This window comes from Rhinichthys klamathensis, unplaced genomic scaffold (genome assembly GCF_029890125.1).
Source record: "Rhinichthys klamathensis goyatoka isolate OS25496 unplaced genomic scaffold, OSU_Roscu_1.1 h1tg000139l_1, whole genome shotgun sequence".
Classification (NCBI taxonomy): Eukaryota; Metazoa; Chordata; class Actinopteri; order Cypriniformes; family Leuciscidae; genus Rhinichthys; species Rhinichthys klamathensis.
Window position 1 is genome coordinate 2,243,540 of NW_026606674.1, and position 14,225 is coordinate 2,257,764.

The following is a 14,225-nucleotide window of genomic DNA, read 5'->3' on the forward strand; positions in this document are numbered from 1 at the left end:
GGCTCTCCGTTGACTCTTTTGCTTGCCCCCTTCCTTAACACTTTGCACAGGGGCTTCTCGAGGCCACGTAACATTCCCCAAGTTCCTGCCGCTGTTCTCGACAAAGTGCCACAAGACAACTTAACAGGGATTTTCTTGTTCGTACCTGCACACAGTGTGTGCGTGCAAACACGAGCGGGCTTTTGATTCTGAGCAGCCCAGCATAAATCAGAAGGCTCATCCGAGCCTGGCGGAAACCATCTAGCGCTTTATGCATCAGAGCCGGTGAAAAGTTAGCATCCCTCCGGAAAGGAAAATGCGTGCAATTAATTCACATTCCGAGGGCAAAGAAAACATGAAAGAACAAAAACCCTTCATTTTATCGCTCTCATCTGTCATTTTTCCATTCCCTGGAGAAGAAAATGATGGAATAAAGAGTTTCTTCCAAGGTCAGGTACTCTCAGGTTTTTACAGTGATGCAGGGGAGTCAGTGGATGAACTTGAGATCAGCGCTTGATGATGCATCCTTCTGCCTTCATACCACCAGAGAATAATGAATCAAGAACATCTGGTTGATGAAGATTTCACAAAACCAGTATGAATGAGAGGAACTGGGGAGTAGAATAAAAAATGAGAACAATTTAAAGTTGATGAAAGCGAATGTGACAATATTTATTCATTCTCTTAAGTCATCTTACAGGTTCTGTGAAACTCTTTGGTGATATTTCATATTTAGAGACTCCTAACTCTTCGAATTAAAGTTCGTGAGCACCATTTGTTACAGATATGAATTATCCTTCAAATTTAGGGATGTAAGTGGTATTGCTATATAATTTTGCCATGCATTCACAGCATGTGCGCATGTTTTCAGGGTGTGTGTGAACATTTAAGCTTGAAAGCTTTACTGAGCCATGCGTGTTGGTAACAAAGTGCAGAGAGACCAACAGAAACAATCTCCGCGGATCAAAGTGAATAACCCGCGCTGATAGAAAAGCCAGGATTATTGCCGTACATCAGATCCTACTCTCAGCGACCAACACGGTCAAGTCTCTGCCTTCCCAGCTCTCACACACCCTTTCAGATTCCATAAGAACTCTCTGCTTAGCTTCTATCATTAAAAGTTTGTTTCAAGTGAGAGTCTTAAGCCCTCTGAGAGGAAAGACACATACTTAAGAGGGCTGTTTTAATAAGCCGACATTGGAGACAAAGCCCTCAGCTGTAGTGCACTAAAAGACATAAAAATTTACAAGCAGGAGATTAGCAGCTTTCTGCAAAGGATCAAACATTTAAAACCATTCCAGCGGGATCAAGCCTCGCTCTATATTGGATGAAAGTAAAGCAGTTGACAATCAAAATGAAACTTTGACAGAAAAAAAGGAAAGTTGCGATAAAAGAAAGTTAGACTGTTTATCTAACAATTTGGGATATTTTTAAACAACTTTTTTCAGGCCATTTTATTCATTACATATTAGTAGCATAGAATGACGAGGAATTTATTTAAATTAAAAAAACAAAAACATTTATGGTTGTGAAACTTTGTTAATAAGGGCAAAATGTCCACCTTTAAAGGCTCTTCTCAAATATAACTCTTTCTTCTCTTGGCCTGAAACAAACGTATTTTGTCAGATGAGAACTTGATTGGACAGATGTTGTATTACAGGTCAGTGTGAGTGTCCAACCAACAAAGAGACTTAGAAGTGGCAGATAAGCTGATGCATTTGTGCCATGCTTTCTTCGACACTGATCAATGCAAAAACGAAAGTGTAATTAAACTGGGTCCATTGTGAGAAGTGCCGTACAGATGTCCCATCTGCTCAATGAAATACGGCCTTTGTTATGAAAGCCTGAAGTGGCTTTACTGAGAGTGTTTAATGTAATCCTGTGGATTGTGGATTGTAATCCTATATAGAACTGTCATGCTGTCAGACAATCCCTCACACTATAAGGCAGGCTTTCTTTTCAATTAGGGTGGTGAAAACAGAAGTAGCATATGCAGCAGGCATCAAAAAGTTTGATTTGAAAGAATATAAAAGAGGTATTCTGACTGAATCCTTTAATCGGCCAAGAGAACCGAAAGAGGGGTTTTAGTTAGAGTAATTCTAGCATTCGCATTTAGCAAGTGAAAGATCACAGACTACGAGGGAGAATATTATATATATATACACTCACCGGCCACTTTATTAGGTACACCTGTCCAACTGCTCGTTAACACTTCATTTCTAAGCAGCCAATCACATGGCGGCAACTCAGTGCATTTAGGCATGTAGACATGGTCAAGACAATCTCCTGCAGTTCAAACCGAGCATCAGTATGGGGTAGAAAGTTGATTTGAGTGACTTTGAACGTGGCATGATTGTTGGTGCCAGAAGGGCTGGTCTGAGTATTTCAGAAACTGCTAATCTACTGGGATTTTCACGCACAACCATCTCTAGGGTTTACAGAGAATGGTCCGAAAAAGAAAAAACATCCAGTGAGCGGCAGTTCTGTGGGCGGAAATGCCTTGTTGATGCCAGAGGTCAGAGGAGAATGGCCAGACTGGTTCGAGCTGATAGAAGGGCAACAGTGACTGAAATAACCACTCGTTACAACCGAGGTATGCAGCAAAGCATTTGTGAAGCCACAACACGCACAACCTTGAGGCGGATGGGCTACAACAGCAGAAGACTCCACCGGGTACCACTCATCTCCACTACAAATAGGAAAAAGAGGCTACAATTTGCAAGAGCTCACCAAAATTGAACAGTTGAAGACTGGAAAAATGTTGCCTGGTCTGATGAGTCTCGATTTCTGTTGAGACATTCAGATGTTAGAGTCAGAATTTGGCGTAAACAGAATGAGAACATGGAACCATCATGCCTTGTTACCACTGTGCAGGCTGGTGGTGGTGGTGTAATGGTGTGGGGGATGTTTTCCTGGCACACTTTAGGCCCCTTAGTGCCAATTGGGCATCGTTTAAATGCCACGGCCTACCTGAGCATTGTTTCTGACCATGTCCATCCCTTTATGGCCACCATGTACCCATCCTCTGATGGCTACTTCCACCATGTCACAAAGCTCTAATCATTTCAAATTGGTTTCTTGAACATGACAATGAGTTCACTGTACTAAAATGGCCTCCACAGTCACCAGATCTCAACCCAATAGAGCATCTTTGGGATGTGGTGGAACGGGAGATTCGCATCATGGATGTGCAGCCGACAAATCTGCGGCAACTGTGTGATGCCATCATGTCAATATGGACCAAACTCCCTGAGGAATGCTTCCAGCACCTTGTTGAATCTATGCCACGAAGAATTGAGGCAGTTCTGAAGGCAAAAGGGGGTCCAACCCGTTACTAGCATGGGGTACCTAATAAAGTGGCCGGTGAGTGTATATATATATACATAAATTAAAATATTTCATATGACTGAATCAACCTGAATACATACAGTAAGATGCGAAATGAAATGAAACTAAATGAAACTAATGACACTAAATGAAACGAACAAAACAAAATGAAACAAAAAAAAACAATCAAATAAAACCGCATGGTTTCCTCGGAATGTGTCTCCTAGGCATAGATGAACAGAGAGGCAACAACAGACCAAGTCACTTAATCATTTACTAAGAAGCAGAATCAAGAAGCAATTTGATATACTTAATATTCATAGTATATGATTGTTTGTCAAACTGTCTCTGTTCTGAAGTTCTTGGTCTCCAAACATAATTACACAACATACACGAACAAGCACATGGATGCAATCATCTGTAGCAGGTCCAAGCCAAAAAGCTCATATAAGCTTTTGGAAAAAAGTTATAGACTTGCTCTTATAAGGTCAGGTTATCTGAAGAGGAGCTTTACGCCACATCTGTTCTCTGTTTTCATACAGTAGATCTCTATTAGAGCTGAATGCAGAGCTACTGCCAGCTTTACACTAAACACGCAACAAACACACACACTTGAGCAAATCGGAGGCAACATAAAAAGGCAGGAGGATGTTACTCAAATCCACAGAAGTAAGCCTGCTCATGTCCTTCTCTTTGCATTCAATTCATAAAAATAGTGAATAGTGCTGGTATAGTGGCATGACACTATACTAACAGTACTCATACTATTTTAGCATTGTGCTATAAAGAGCAGAGTATGCACATTTTTCTCATACAACAGTACTTGTCTGTGTGAAAATGAATACATCCTAACTTTTAAACAAAATCGGAAAATAAATAATAGGCATATAAAATAATTAAGAAATAAATTATTTGCGATATAAAGAGTAATGTACATATACTGGTATTCTATTTGCAAACAGCCATAGCTTTTTCCTGCAAACCTCTGGTGATCCATTTCATATTGGTCTAAGATCCAATGCCTCTGAATAAGTGTATCTGACATGAGATCAGAGGACTCGGCTAATACAAACCACATGAGTAGACACACACAAACATACAGTATATCTAATCAGTGATATCTGTAACAATCTTCCGAATACTTATTTGATATGCTCACTGTAAATGCTTTGCAGGGTTCAGGGGTTCATGACCTCTGATAGCATCATCTGTTGTGGGGGGTCAGATCAAAGCTCACATGGCTTGGAGTTCACGTGTTTGAACACTGACATCGCCGGTTTGGCTTTTTTCTGAGTCATACTGAAGTGGTGTACGACAGCTGCGGTTTTGACAAATTTGAGTTGTAATGGAAGATGGCAGATGGAATCCGGTGTCTAGTCAAGCTCTATTAAAGGATCTGAGCAATCAAATCATATCCATCATCTAGAAAATACAACATAAGGATACAATGAGAAGACTCAGTATCTCTTCCTTTCCTTTTTGTCTCAGTCACACCTGATGGCATGACGGGTCTTGGGATTGGGGGCAAATGAAGCATTTTGTAACATTTTTCTTGTACAAAGAATACAAACCAACTGGCTACATAGTGTTAAAAAGCATGGGTTGGAAAGCCAAATTTGTATGTCCTTTTTTTTTTTAAATCAACCTGCGGCAACAATCTAAAAGTTGCCCAATTCAGCAGGAAGACCACGGACTTGGCAAAACAAACACAAATATATATATACAAATATATATGTAAAATAATATAAAATAATAGAAACATCAAAAATGTATTTCTGAAACATTAATTAAACATGCATGCAATTTTTGTAATTTATAAAAAAAAATATTTTATTTTATATATATATAAAATTATATAAAATATTTAATAAAATATTACTGTATATATTAATGTACATTACTGAAATGAAGTGTTATAATTGTGTCCGTTACAATTGCCCCGGTCTATGAGTTTGCTGCATGTCTCCCTTCTCATCTGTTGCTCTCTTACCTTCTTTTTCTCTTTCCCAGGCTAAACATGCCATCAGATAAGCATTTACTAATTACAGTGCGGAAATGAGCAGAAGTCAAAGCTGCCAGTCTCATCTTTTCAGAACACGCACACTAACTTCCTCTGTAATACGATACAGCCCTGTACCACCTGTGATACACACTCATGGACCTCGTTTCCCCACCAAACACACACACATGGGCATTAAAGAAAGTCAGAAGCACACAGTTTGGCTTTAATCAAGTGATCTTCCAGTCCTGTTAGAAGCAGAGGCAAAAAGAGTCAGTTGGACACAGACACACAGTCACAGCTGCTCTGACTTCACTGATCGGTCTCTCCGTAGGAGACCTGAAGAATGAAAACAGGCCTGAGTTATTCAGGAACGTAAGTGTGAGATTTAACAGCGGTAAATTTCCCGTCCTTGAAGACAAATTGGACTAAGGTCAAAAATGTTGCATCTTTACTTTGGCCAGAATGAATCACCGCCAAAGCAGATCTTTCTTTAACTGGCTGAGGCAAGAAGGTCTGTATTACTTGAGCTGTCTGTCAGCATTCTCATTCATCTCAATGGCAGGACTTTCGTAGAATGCGTCCATGCATGATTTTTTATGTATATAAATATAATAATTATGCATATACGCTACCATTCAAACGTTCGGTGCCAGTACGTTTAAAAATAATAATAATTATGCTCACCAAGGCTACATTTATTTGATCAAAAATAAAGTAAAAACTGTAATATTGTAAAATATTGTAAAAATTTAGTATAAGAATTTCTGGTTTCATATATTTTAACAAGTAATATTTTTCCTTTGTTATTTTTCCTGAATTTTCAGCATCATTACTCTAGTCTTCAATGTCACATGATCCTTCAGAAATCATTCTGATTTGCTGCTCAAGAAAAAAATATGATCAATGTTGAAAACAGTTGCTTTAAATTTTTCGAGGAAACAGTAATCATTTTTTTTCAGGATTGTTTGATTAATACAAAGTTCAAAACAACAGCATTCGTTTGAAGTAGAACTCTTTTGTAACATTACAAATGCATTTACTGTTAATTTAATGAATGAATTTTTGGTAACACTGTTTCGATAGTAACACTTTAGACATTCTACTAACTAGAAGTAACTTTGCAACTACATATCAAATAACTCCCATTAGAGTATTAGTAGACTGTCTGCGCAATATCTTCTAACACTACACTTTGATGGTCCCTCAACAGACATTCTACTGACTAGAAGTAACTTTGCAACTACATGCCAACTTATTCTATAACCCGAACTCTAACCTAACAGTCTAATGCAATGAGAGTTAGTTGACATGTAGTTGTGAATAGTTAGTAGAATGTCTAAAGTGGACTATTAAAAATAAAGTGTAGTCCAATTTCCTTTCAAAAAGGCAACAATAAGCAAGCAAAAAAAACAACAACAAAAAAACAATTTAATAAAATACAAAAAAACAATATACGGTCAACACTGTATAATCCATGACACTGCACACAAACTGACAGAAGCATATAGCGAAGCCTGACCGCTAATAGTGGACCACCAGCAGTTTGTTATTGTGAAATAATTGTGCCGCTGGACCACAAAAACACAAGGCAAAGCAGGAAGCACTCAGCTTCTGAGTGAGATCGGCAAACAGCTTTTAGCTCGATCCCTTCTTTAACAGGGACTGATTAAGAACAGAACGGATACATTTACTCAATTCTCTGGTACAAGTGAGCTGATTAGGTACAAAGCAAAAAGTGGGCTATGGCCAGACCGCAGAAATGTTATGAAAACCAGCAGTCAGGTCATAAAGTTATTACCACATGGGTTCATATTTCTGTTATAATGTAGAATGCATGGGGAATCTTTCACAGACCATAAACCAGTTTCCCCATCGTGCTCGTTTCTATTACCAGACTTCTACTGCTCACAACAGACCGTATTTGGACACTTAAGTCACACTTAAACATGTCTGAATGCCATGGCATTAGATAATAAAACATTAATCCAAGAGGCATCTGCAAAGAAAAGATGCTAAACACTTAAAAATACTTTAAAAAATGTATTGGCATTGAAGGTTCCATAAAAAAATAAAAGTTTCTTTATGGTGGAAACAGGTTCTTTAGATTATTAAAATGTTCTTTACACTAAGAAAAAAAGGTTCCCTGAAAGGAAGGGAACCCAAAAGTGGTTCTTCTATGACATTGGCCTTTTGGAACCTTTATTTTTTAATAGTGTAGAGTTGTTGTTGTTGTTTTTTCAGAACTAACTGAACCACTTTTGCATTGACTGTGAACCAATTTTTAGTGGATATATGAAGTCAATTCCCCTCATGCTTACACAGGTGTGTTACAAAATGAGGGGAGAACAGGCGATGCAAGTGTTAAAAAGTCTTTCTTTTCTCCTTGATTTAAAAACACTCCGACTCAGCGATCAGATACCAGATGTAAAATTACCAAACAGAGAGGAGGCTTGTTTTCTGATTTATCCCTGGCCCAAACTCCAGCTATTTTTCACGCACACACACAGAAGTAAGAAGTAACACACGGCACACATTACAACACCAACATTTTGGAGAAGTGCACCGGTGGGAGACCATGCATACATGATGCCCTGACCCAGACGGTGCTGTAAGAGCTTAATCCGTGTGTGAGTGGGTCTGATTTGACAGACTTCAAAAGCAGAGCTCCCGATCACGCGCGCATATGGACCGCTACATAATCGCTTCAATTCAACCACAGATCCTGATGGGCCAAATAAAGGCCTCAAGACCCACTGTGAGAGCCTGAGCTGGAGAGAGTTAAAAAAAAGAAGAGGTTTTAGAGCGTGAGAGGGAAAGAGAGAGATGAAAGGTGTGGGTGTTGGTGGGTGGGTTCAGGAGGTCTCTCCTGTCTCTCTCCATATATCCACCTCCATCAATCATCCCAATCAAACCCTTCTGTCATCACCTGATTGAAACTCAAGACCAATTATGCAGAAGAAAAACTGAAGGATCAAGGATTAGCAAAATAAGAGCAAGTTTGTTCTAGGAGTATATAAAGACATAGCAAGAGTTTTACTTTTGTGAAACAGAATATTTAGTGAGGATCCTTAAAATAAAATAATATATATGGATCATGCACACTAACAGCTATGCCACAGCTTAGGATTCTGCAAGTATAAAAAAAAAAAAAAAAAAAAATAGCCTTCTTTATGAATACACGACTGTGAATGACTAGATATAAAATGGTTACAAAAATTATTTTGAAACGAAAAAACAACAACAACAAAAACAGGATATTCAATGAAAATAAATTTTTGAAAATAAATAAATAAAAAAGTCCAAATATATTATAAAATAAAAATAAATAAATGAAAATATTTTTAAGAAAATGTTTAAAATAGGACTTTAACTTTTTTTTATATATAATAACGAGTATGGATGAATCAGGACACATTTTAGCCCTTAAAAAAATTTACCAAAGTTTCAGCCAAAAGAGTTTTTTCAAAGGGACATTTATTGTCACTATTAAAACAACAATGTTATAAATATAGCTGTAAGACCGAGAAACTGGTTAAAGAGAAATTATCTGACCACTGGTCTCCGAAGACAAAGGACCTTGCTTGCAAATTAACATGTGAACAACTCTCTCTCACACACACACACACACACACACACACACACACACTGCTTCCCCCCACGCAAATTAACATGTGAACAACTCTTATATACACACACACACACACACACACACAAAGCTTCCCCCCACTCTTGCAGATCACCTGAAACTCATAAGAACATATGTATGGTTTTAATGTGAATGATTATCGTTGAGTATTGTGTTTAGTATCATTTTGAAGGTCTCAGGGTGGCTGGTGCATATGTCTCATTTCCAAATAAGTAAAACAAAGGTAATAAGGTTTTTGAGAGTTTTTAGATAACATACACACAAAGGAGGGTGGATGGGTAAACCCTCCTGCTCTCAGAAGGTGTGAACTCAATGCTAATTTCCACTGTTCTTAGCAGATGGTAAAACTTCCTACCCCCAGTACTGGTGGGGGAATGCAGTAAATTTCCACTAAACTCTAGTTTTACATATGAAATGAGGTCTGGCTATTTAATGGAAGGCAGCAAGGGATCGTGGCTTTTTCTGTATTTCAGATCAGCCCGTGAGGTTTAGCTCATGTAGTTCATGTTGGGTTCGCATCTATTTCTCTAATCCTAAAACATTTGATGATTTGCATTGATTATCTTTCAATTGATTATGGAATTGTTGAAATACATTTACCTGACATAATAAATTGTTATATTTGATTATTCTAACAGACTTTGACTTTATTTTCATTGGAGTTAAAACGAATAGTCAAACATTAACGTATACTTAATGATGCACAGATATCATTAAAACACTTTCATTCTATGGAGTCAGATGAAACGAGTTAATACATTTAAGACAAAATATATTACATTTAATTATAAATCCCTCTGCCATTGGAAGAGACAATGTGACCTTCGCGCATGTGACCTTCACCGCTAATTTGAATGCCGCCCTTGGATCGAATTAGCAGGCCTTACAAATTGGTGACCCCCGGGACGTGATCGCAACAGATGAATTCGCGAGCAACGTCTTTTCCAGCAAAATATGGGGATTTTAAATCAGCATGAGGTTTGAACATCTTCACTTTCTTCTGCCGCAGTGGTAAGTCATTTTTTCTTCCCTCTTGAGAAGTGTTGATGAAAATGTTGTTTGCATTGTTATGAGTAGCCATAGGAAAGCCCTTTGTTTAGTCCAGAACTGAAATACGTGAGGACGTGATAAGCGACAGCGCAGATGAAGAATGAAAACCCTTGTTAATAGATTAAAGATATCCTTGTTTGACTAAGCAACAAAAAACGAAACCTAAAATCGGAATAACATCTTCTAAATGTTTTTCGTGTAACGTTACTTGATGAGGAGCTGTAAAACAGCCTAAAAGTCTTCAAATCAGCCGCATGTTTGTCGCCATTGTGGTATTGGCTTTGTTGAAACGAACTAGCAACAATAAGAGAATCGGCAAACAACAGAAAGAAAAATCTAAGTTTGTAAACGGAGAAATCGGAGAACACGTGATTTTATAAATAAAAAGGCAGATCGATGCATTGTTTATAAAAAGCTAAATTTGGAAAAACAGGATGATATTATTTACAGGCTAAAATCGGACCTCAAGGCTAAGCTAAATGTTATTGTCCATGCTGCTTCCAAAACGAAGCCAAGCTAAATGCTAGTATTGCCCATGCTACTTAAAAAACGAAGCTAATGCTAAATGCTAAAGCCATGCTGCCTCCAAAACGAGGCTAGGGTAAATGCTAGTATTGCCCATGCTACTTAAAACCTAAGCTAATGCTAAATGCTAATGCCATGCTGCATTAAAAAACGCTTAACTCTTTGCGTGACCGGCCCACCGGTGGGCACAAAAGCCACATTGAATAATACTCTAAACTAATCTTGACAAACTCTATATTGCATTTGAAAGCTTCCACTTTAACACAGACGGGATTAAAAAGCAATAATGCAATAATTTGTATTTTCAAATTTGCAAAGCTTTAGAGAACGTAGACTTTACCTCTCCACTCTATGGGAGCTGTTTCGCATACCAAATTTGTAAATGGTTACGTTTGAATTAATTCTGAATGACTCTGAAAGACTGTTTTTTCCATAGATTATTGGATTCGTATATTTCCACATCTTTCGCGTCAGATTAGCGACGGCTAATATCCGATACCATTTTAAGTGTACTTGAATGAGGAGACGGGTAGTTTCCGTCTAGAATCAGCTAATGCTGCAACCTAGATTTGGGTACGTCTAAAATACCTCTGTCCTAATTTAATGTTACTTTAGATAAGTGCTAAAGTAAATTATTGAATTAAGTCCTGAGGTGGCATTCAAGGGGGCTATGAATATGTCTTCGATTGTGTACGTGTGAATTACGGCAGATCCCAGATATTTAGCCAAACTTACCTCTGAATTGGTTATTGGAACTGACGGGAGTGTGCCGTGCGACCTTGGGAGAAGGAACGCTGAGCGATATAGATTCCCTGATCTAATCGGATAAAACTAAAATTAAGAGTTCAAAAGAATAATCAAACGTTAAAATGGCCATTTAAAAAGACTAAATGAGAAGAAAAGGTATTCGAAACCTAGCAAACAGATAAGAGAAACAGCGAATGTACAGCTTATGAGCCTTGAGCCAGAAAGCCTTTTCATATTCAAATGTAAACACATGCGAACGAGCAGAGACTCTTCAGAAGACCAGAAATAATATAATTTAATTTATATTCTTAAATATAATGTAACTGTATTATAACTCAAATTATAATATACATTATATTGTAATCGCCAAGCAGGCATTAATTGGAGAAGTGTGACATTAATCCTTACAGTTCGATTTCGTTGACCTGCTATCCAGTGCCAAAAGGGCGGAGGTGTGTTTTAATTTTTGCCTTTAAAAAAACACTCCCAGAAGTGTGGCACAGGTAATAGCCAACTGATCAAGGAAGCAAATTTAGAAGGAGGGTGTGAACTAAACATCAGACAGACCACAGCCTTTTAAAGGTAACTAGAGACCTGCACTAACCAAATGTGTGAACGACACCATGACCACAGATCTGACTGTGATGAAAGCAACTTGAGGTAAAGCCAGAGAATGTCCCCAGCAGAACTGGGACCTTAATGCTGTGACACAGCAGACTGTGAAGGCTCGACTACAAGAGCAGCTTTTAGGTGTCGCACACTGCACTGAAACAACAGCAATAATTCAGACCTGGTCAATGAAACTCGGTTTCATGTGACAGCTGGAATTAAAATTGCAATGGACATGATAATGGAGCAAGCAAAGAATTCCACATGTCTGAATTTGAAACTGTTGAAAACATCAGAATTAACTGTGGTTCTCTCTGCATTTGTTTCTGTCAGGTTACTTCTGCAATTCCTCAGGGGACGGATGCCAGGACGGCCGGACCTCACGATTATTAGAACATAACCTGAGATTCGGGAGATGGGTGAAAAGACACTTCAAAGGCCATTTACATCTCACAATAGCACATCACTACATTAGCATGGCCTCCCAGTTTAGAACTGGAACTAAAATTTGCAACACAATTGCTATCCAGTCGATTCCACCCATCTCCTAGACATGAACACTGAACACACTCCTCCATCACTACACCCTCACAGCATCATCACCTGGAATAGATCAAGTCTATTCAGACTGAACACTACACATCATGAGAAGATAAAGATGACATAGAGTCCAAAAGTGTCACTTCACTAAAGATCTATTGTGCATCTTCACACTAACAGATCCAGATGCTGATCCCATGATGACCGAGGCACACATAGCATACGCTATTCACAACACTCTGCCAACTCATGGGAAAACACTGTAAATACATATGAATGGCTACAGTCACAAATCAATGATGCAAAAACAAAATTAAAGCAGAGGCAGACCTGCTATTAAATTTAAGAATGTTTAAACTTTCTAATTGTTATTAGGGTGGTTGGAAGGTCAGAGGGCCCCTGATTTCTCAACAACCACTAATAACAGAAACATCATAACAAATAGATCTGAAGTGTGAGCGCTTCAAACAATTACAGAATTTACAATTCAACCCTGTCATTGACTGTGACTTAGCCAACAACACACACACACACACACACACACACACACACACACACACACACACTCTCTCTTTCTCTCACACAAACTATCACACTCACACACAGATGCACACACACACACACACACACCCTCACACAAACACACAATCTCACACCTGTTACAAGGGATGAACAATCTCCATTCATGTTCCAAGTCACTTCTTAGATTTGCATAAGTGGCTTGCATTGGAAGATTCCTGAACAAACACTGATTCTTCATATTTTTTTTATTTTTGAATATTATTATTGTTATTACAAGACGTATTGATGCATACCATTTATTTGATTGCTTTGATTACACTGACCTCTTGCTGCATTTCCTTTGAATAATTCAGACCAAAAATATATATATATTTAAGAATTGGATATTTAATATGAGACAAATGTACCATTCACACCTGCTGACAAGAACATGGTATTTGACTAGGGGTGGGGGAAAAAATCGATTCTTAGATGCATCGCGATGCGGACGTGGACGATTCTGAATCGATTCACAATTGTCAAAAATCGATTTTCAAAAAAAAAAAATTTTTTTTAGATATATATTTATAATAACGTAATATTGACGGAACGCGAAAGACGGAACTCTGAAGCGCGGAAGTGCAGTGGCCGGACCGTCTGTGGCGTGCACATAACAGACGCGGACGCGATGGCTGAGCGCCAAATCCAAACACCCTCCTCGTTAAAAGCTGACGTGTGGAAATATTTTGGCTTCTGAAGTTGAAGGGGGAAAGGAGCTGGACAAGAGCCACACTAGTTGTAAGCTTTGTAGAGTAAAACTAAAATATTTCGGAAACAAGACACATGAAGCCAAATGACACGTTTCCAGCCAGAGGAGGAAAAACACTCGGCTGTAACGTTACCGGTCGTTGTTATATTATTAATTTACTACAAATATGCTGCTGCTAGTTCAGACACACATGTATTTTCCTGTTGGTTCTTTGCAATGTTAATAAAATATATTGTACGTTAATTCTTTATGGGTCATTACTTTGTACTTTTAAAGCAAAGTATTTATAGTCACACACACACAAAAAAAAGATTCTGATAATCGATTTAGCATCGAATCGCAGCCCTCTGAATCGTAATCGAATCGAATCGTGAGGTGCCTAGAGATTCCCACCCCTATATTTGACATTGAATGACATGATGTTGTTTTGTTGCATTATGCGTTTCTAAGGATTTCTTCGCGAGTTCAAGTTCATATGTGAAGCGGACATTTAAGATACTTTTCAGGTGTCTCACACAAAGCAGTGTGAA

General features: G+C 38.3%; 1 protein-coding gene across 2 annotated transcripts in view; it reads right to left on the reverse strand.

The window, feature by feature from the left end:
* Positions 1-14,225, reverse strand: part of cped1 (cadherin-like and PC-esterase domain containing 1) — a 54,251-nt gene that overhangs the window by 8,953 nt on the left and 31,073 nt on the right. The gene's annotated exons all lie outside the window — the stretch shown is intronic.